This window comes from Bombus bifarius, unplaced genomic scaffold (genome assembly GCF_011952205.1).
Source record: "Bombus bifarius isolate JDL3187 unplaced genomic scaffold, Bbif_JDL3187 scf7180000008250_frag, whole genome shotgun sequence".
Taxonomy (NCBI): domain Eukaryota; kingdom Metazoa; phylum Arthropoda; class Insecta; order Hymenoptera; family Apidae; genus Bombus; species Bombus bifarius.
In genome coordinates, this window is record NW_022884542.1 from 20,533 (window position 1) to 27,963 (window position 7,431).

Below are 7,431 nucleotides of genomic sequence, written 5' to 3' on the forward strand. Positions count from 1 at the left end.
ATTGCTGGTATTTGGTCAAAGAGATTTAGGATCCGTATTTCAATCTCCAGACGATCTTGCGATAAAGAATCTGCACGAGCAATTTCCCCCTCATCTAACGCTTCTAATTCATCTTTAACCGCGCTGATCTTCCTCCCATTCTCGTCGAACGATTTACGGCAAGCTATTAAAAAGTTCTTGTCTACCCGTCCAGACGCTTCATATTCGTCGAGTTGACGCTTCGTGGTTGCAAATCGGCTGACTAAGGCGCTTCGTCTCCGCCGCAATGTGCTGATCGGTTCAGCTTGGACCATATTTGATTTTAATAATAGGAACGAGTTTACCTTAGTCGAATGGACGTTGTCCGGTCGCGAGGGCTGGAGTGCAAATGTTTTAGGCGACGTAACAGTTAGTATACCATTGTATAAATATCTCAATACCTGATCGTTATTTTTACAACCGCGGACGCTAACAGAAAATTATTTTACGTGAAGATACAATTATGGAAATTGATAATTGTTCGACTAATCAAATTACATCGGATGCAATTTAGATTCTAGAGAAAAATGACGCGCCCGGGAGAATAGATGGCGTTAAATGCAATGATCCAAATTGAACTGAAAAGTCGTTATGTATTTAGAGGACTTGTGTGTAGAGGATGGTTGATCGTGAGATTTATTAGACGAGATTGCCCGTTGTAGAAACCGTCAAGTATATTTTAAAATGATTAAATAAATAAGAACAGATAATGTTCGCAAAGACACTCGTACTAACGGATTCGCTAAGACAGTGTATAATCGCTCGCTGATAACTTGTGAGTAACTGATCAATACTCGGTAGATAGTCGGTAGAGTCATAGGACGAGGCGGATCGAGAGCGACTCATGTTGTTGTTGTGCCTCGCAACACGGACACCGCCTTGATGAACGAAACATATCGATAGGTAAACTCCGAACAAAAGAAAGTCGCAATAATAACCGATCCACCAGCGCAAAATGAAGCATCGAAGCAAGCATGGCTCGCCGTTTTCAACACGTTAAGCGATCAGATGAACCAACTGATGGCTCAGATGTGTGCGACGAGTATCAACCATTATTCGCGTCGGCGATCGAGATTGAAAAGTCGGAGTAGATCGAGGTCGCGAGAAAGAACGTACGATTCCGGCCTGTGCTATTATAACCAGACATTCCGAGAACGCGCGCGAAAATGTCGATCCCCGTGCAATTGGAAATAGGGAAATGCGACCAGCCGTCCGTAAACGCGACATACGACGACGGCTTGGAAATCCGCCGCATCTGCGTCAAGGAAAAGCTGACGAACATTTCGGTTTTAGTGGGCACTGGTGCCGACATATGTGTTTATCCGCGCAATAAGGTACGTGCGAAATCCTGCGACCATACGTACCGAAATCGTTACGACGCACTGTATTTCAGTCGCTGCATGGGCTTTCCCATCCGGGGATACGAGCTACGAAAAAATTGGTGACGACGCGTTTCGTCTGGCCGTCCATCAATAATGATTGTCGAACGTGGACGCGACAATGTATACCGTGTCAAAGGTGCAAAGTCACCAGGCATGTATCCTCACACGTCGGAACGTTAAGAACGTTAGCAGACCGGTTCGAACACATACACTTAGACATTATCGTCATGCAATATTCGCGAGGTTGTCGATATTGTCTAACGAGTATCGATCGTTTTTCGCGTTGGCCCGAAGCCGTTCCCATTGCTGATATGGAAGCGCCACCCGTTGCCTCGGCCCTCCTTTCGACTTGCATAGCTCGTTTCGGCGTCCCCTTAAAAATAACGACCGACCAAAGATGACAATTTGAATCGCGACTGTTTGAGGAGTTATGCCGGTTGCTCGGTGTCAAGCACTTAGGCACGACGGCCTATCATCCCGCGCCTACACAGACAACTGAAAGCGGCAATCGAGTGACACGATACGAACAACTGGGTCGAAATTCTGCCGATAGTACTATTAGGCATTCAAACCGAGATAAAGGAGGGCCTAAATGCAACGGCAGCCGACATGACTTACGGCACCGGCATACGATTGTCGGCGGAATGTTTCTTAGCAACCAAGCAGCGGGCCAACTCGGAATACGCGAACCGGCTAAAAGAACGGATGGAGAAGGTCAGGCCATACCCAGTGACGCGTCATGGCGAAAAGAATATTTTCATTTTTAAAGAACTAGAATCATCGCTGTATGTTTTCTTGCGCTATAACGCGATAGAAGGCTCTTTACAGCCGCGGCACAACGGGCCGTTTAAAGTTGTAAAAAGGGATGAAAAAAATTATATTATTAAAATAAGTAATCGCGACGTGTCCATAGACCGATTAAAACCCGCGTTTGTAGTACCGGACGATTTAGAGGAAAAAACCGCCGAATCTCGTAACGTACTGATTCCGGTAGGTTAAGCGAACGCCCGCGACGAAAGCGATGCAAACAAGAACAATCGAATAGCGGAAGAAAACACCAGGAATGAGTACGTTACGCGGTCTGCGCGAAGAGTCCGTTTTCGCGATTGGTTTCAGGCAGGTTTCGTGTAAGAACCGTAAATTGTCGGACACAGAATATATTGTATATGTTCAACTTTTAAAATTGCGACGACTTGCGAGAATAGTGTAAATAATTTTTTTACGAATATGACCTAATAATCACGTTATCACTGGTAGGGGGTGATGCAGCGGCACATGAGTCATAGGACGTGGCGAAAAATATCGATAGGTAAACTCCGAACAAAGCAAAGTCACCGTTATGGGCAACCGTCGATCTAAGATGAATTCAAATTTTCTGACTCCCCCCCCCCTCCCCCAATATAAATAAACGGACGCGATCAGGAGAGAGTTAGTATATACAGAGTATATACGAATTATCGATCAATATCTACGAGTTATTATCCGAGACATTATCCGAGTTATAGTTATCGAGTTTTTCGCGAGTGATCATACCCTAGCTTCGCGAATATATTTGTACGCGCGCCTCTCGACGGTATTTATGTTTATTCTTATTTATTTTATTTATTCTAAATATATTTGAATCCGTTTAAACTGGTGTAGTTAAACTGTAGTTAAACTGGTCGGGGGAGAGTCGGAAAATTCAAATTCGTATTCATTCGACAGTAGCACGTAGCGGCGACATTGTTTTGCCTGGAGTTTATTTACTATTACATTATGTATGTCCTAACGATATTGATACTCCAAGGCAAAAAAACAACAACATGATTTGAATTGTCCTCTAGCTCATGTGCCGCTACATGTAATTTCAAGGACCAAAACTGGCACAATTCCGCTTGTGACGCGAAACGGAGATTATCATTTCACTTCCTTGAACGCATTTTGCCATTGAAAGACGCTAATTTCTGTGACTTGCTTTATCTCTGTTATAAATGTTTATATTTAAAATTTCATAGTTTTTGTGCAAACGTAAAAGGTAAGTAAATATTAATAAATATTATAATAATATAATATAGTACTGTATAATAATATTAATAAATGCTTCGCTATTTACTAGTTTTATGTCCATTAAAGTATATTGTATTTTTCATTAGACTACTTTCATTTTTATTTGGTGTAATAATAAACATATACGTTAATATTCATTGACATCAGTGTAATTGTAAGCTTCACTGTAAATTTAATAAAATTGATAAGAACGGAATTGTTAAAAGGGTATATATGTATAATTAAACTAGATTTTATTCTCAACGTTACTCCATTATTTTACTATTGTTCCATATAAATATTTTTTTTTATATAATTTACATATGTTTCTAAGTTAAGTGTTTGTATTAATTTTATATATGTCATAATTTCAACCACAATATTAAATTATGGTATGTATTATTAAAAAGTGTAGTTTAATGTATATGTCGGAGATGAAAAGAACACCGGAGCCTTTGGAATTTTGGATAATCCCGCAACATTGTAATCTAGAGTTCACTATAGCTGTGATTAAACAATTGTAGTTACTCAATCCGATTGTAGTTGTTCGCGAGTTGTGATAGTGAGCTTGGGCTCGAGGCGACAGCCAGTCGCCGAGCGTAGCCGCGCTCAGGGGATGAATCCTTTGTCTAACAAAGATATGGAGTAAATCCATAGCTCTCCTTAAAAGAAATATTTGTGGCGGCACGCGACAGTAAACGGTTTCTGTCCCGTAGCTCGCCACACGCAGACCCTATTCTTCGAGTAAGATGATTGCCAGATGTAGATGCGTTTCCGCAGTACATGTTCAGCTAGGCTGAGGGCCCGTCATAAATCTTAGAATTTAGTTGACTAAAGTCCTTCAAACAAACAGTCTTTGTCCCAGCTACGGGAAGATAGGAGAGCCCTATTTTTCAACAAACGGCGTCTCCCACTAGCAACTTTCCCTCGAGGGCGGCTAGCATCTTTTTCTAACCACCGATATGGAAATTGACCAATTAGTAGCAACGCCAAATTCCCTCACCTTCTGAACGAAGGCTATCCTCGACGAATCCGATGATCTTGTGTCCTCGGACACGCCCCATCATAGCTTTCCTCTGCAGCATCATCGCGACGGAGAGTCATTCTCTCGTGAGGTCGTATTAGCGAGTTACTTAGAGTCTGTACGCTCGGTGGATATTCCACGTTTTCGCAAAGAGTCCAACTTAGATTTTTGTGAGCACGTACATCTATCATCCCGTTGACCGCGGATTCGTTATTGAACCTAAGACCAACATCACTAGTATCGCGAGTGTCCAACCGCCACGGTTGATTGTCAAGTCGGTAGTATCCATACTCGTATTAACAGACCGTACCTTCGTTATAACCCAACGATGGCCAATTCCAATGAAGATTTATCAAACGTCCACAACCCTACTCCTGACGCTTCTCCGACATATGTATTAAATACTTATAAAGAATTTATTTGTAGATTTTAAATATGAGTACTAGATCAAAGAATGAGATTAAAGCAATGATTACCAAAGATATATCGAATATACATGTCGGAGATGAAAGGACACCAGAGCCTTCCCTTTGGAACTTCGGGAAAATCCGTAAAACTGTAATTGAAGTTTACAGTCGTAATTAAACAATTTGCCGTCATCCTGCCCAATTGTACTTGTTTGCGATTTGTGATAATAAACTTGGGCTCAAGGCGACCATCCGTCGCCGAACGTAGCCGCGGTCAACGGGACGGGCGCTTCGCCTAACAAAGGTGTGGAATTATAGTATGACCCTCATTAAAAGAAATACCAATAGAGGTACTTGACAGTAAAACATTCCAACGGTTCCTTCGGACAATGAATACCTGATGTTGAGGCACGTACACAGCACAGGTCCAGTTAGCCCGAGGGCCCGCTATAAAACCTGGGTTTTTCCGGCAATTAAGATTTTCCAAACGGACAGACAGTCTTTGTCCCAAACTGACCAATTGACAGCGACGCCAATTTCCCTTACTTTCGGAACGAGGGCTATACCCGACGGATCCGATGATCTCGTGTCCTTAGACACACCCCGTGATAGTTTTCCTCTGCGGCATCATCGGAACGGGAAAGGCATTCTCGCTCGCGATCTCATCGATTAAAGAGTAACATCTTCGCGATCAGTGGTTATTTCACGTTTTACTAACAAAGAACCAGACTTAGACTTTGTGAGTACGTTCTTTTGTCATCCCGTTGGCCGCGGATTCGTTATTGAGCCTGAGACCATCGTCACTAGTGTCGCGAGTGCCGAACCGCCGTGATCAATTGTCAAGACTGTAATTATTCTATCATTGCAATAAACTACACCTGTGTGTACTGTACCAATGGCTAATTCTCGAGAAGATTCATTTGACGCCCACAACCCTACTCCCAGTGCAAATCCGACATATAGATATTATTATAACGTTGTTAAATACATTCTAAATTTTTAGAGGAAATGTGGAAACCGATCTAAAAAAAAATGAAAGGGGTAGAAGTAGTTCAGATGAAAAAAAAACACACAAGGTCCTACAAAACATAGTAAAACAGAAAAGAATGTTTTAAGCGAAACAATTTCAAGGAGGATCGCTGGTACTTCACAGATACATTCACAGGATCATCTTTTTATAGTGGAAGATGCAATACAGCCAGAAAAGATGGAACCATTAAAGTCTTCAATGACAACAAGAAATAGTAATATAAAGAGAATTTTTTCACAGAGTGAAAACACGGAGAGTAAAAATTCTAATACTATTGATGATACAGTAATCGCACCAACAGGAAATGATATTGAAGAACTTTCAATGTGCGAGAATGCACTTGAGATATTTACTTCTCTTATGAATTCCACGATGGACATCAATTCTACTTGTACGCAGAAGATTAGATTAGAATCTTTATCACCAATAAAATTAAACGAAACTGTAGTAATTAATAAAAACTTGACTAGTAGTATAGGAAAAAATAATGAACCTAAATTTACATCATCGTCGTCAATAACATTGCAGGATAAGATGCAGCAGATAAAAGAAACGATGACAAACAAAGAGTTTGATGAATTACTCACAGAAGATGAGTCATCCCCTGAAGCGAAAAAGTCTAAAGCAAATATTAAGAAACAAGGAATTAAAAAACGACAAAAACTGCAGAACAGATCTATGACATCGAGCGAAGATTCGATACTTAATACTCCAACAAAACCATCTCCGAGGGAAAAGAATACAATTACAGGATTCCAGGAAATAAGAAACACGTATAAATCGAATTCTCTATTGGATCAATATATCAAGGTATCTGTAAAAAAAAGAATTGAGGCATTTGAACAGGCAGGCATGAACAGTCCAAAACTTGCTGTTGATATTGATGCACCAACTAGAATAACTCGAACAAAAACATGAGAACAAAACACTAGAGCTGCTGCACAAACAGAAGCTTCGGAAAATGCAAACATTGCGGAGAAAGCGATTGCTCATAAATTAGCACGATAGTCGCTTGCAAAAACCAAAAAAATTCTATTAGCAAAACAGAATAAGGACGTCGATTGTTGACGACTTGGCGAGTCTTGTTGGTTTATGAGGGGATATATTTGGAAGGTTTACTGTGAGATATTATGACGACCGGCTACGAAAAAGGGCATTCTTAAGTTAAAAATAAGGATAAAGTTAATAAAGGAAAGAAAATTACGACACAGGGGTTTCGGAGCCCCCAGGCCCCGTCGGCGACTGGAGTAGCGTCCCAGGCTCGACCCGACGGTCATTATACGACTGGACGAACGACGAGAGATTTAACGAAGATTATCGTTGTAGCTGTTATACATGCGTGTAAAATTAACAAATACGAATAGTTTTACTGTAACGTTATTACATACTTCCTGATAATTTCTCGTTATTTATACCATGAGAAAGAATCAACGAGGAACTCTTATCTCGAACGTGGATCTATTTGTCGATAATGCATGCTTGTAATGCTCGTTCATACAGTGTAAATATACGTGTAGATACGTAAACCTTTTATGACTTTTGTAT

General features: G+C 40.9%; 1 pseudogene; it reads left to right on the forward strand.

The window, feature by feature from the left end:
* Window positions 1-2,009: 2,009 nt before the first annotated feature.
* On the forward strand, window positions 2,010-6,954 carry LOC117211845 (annotated as a pseudogene).
* Window positions 6,955-7,431: the final 477 nt, after the last annotated feature.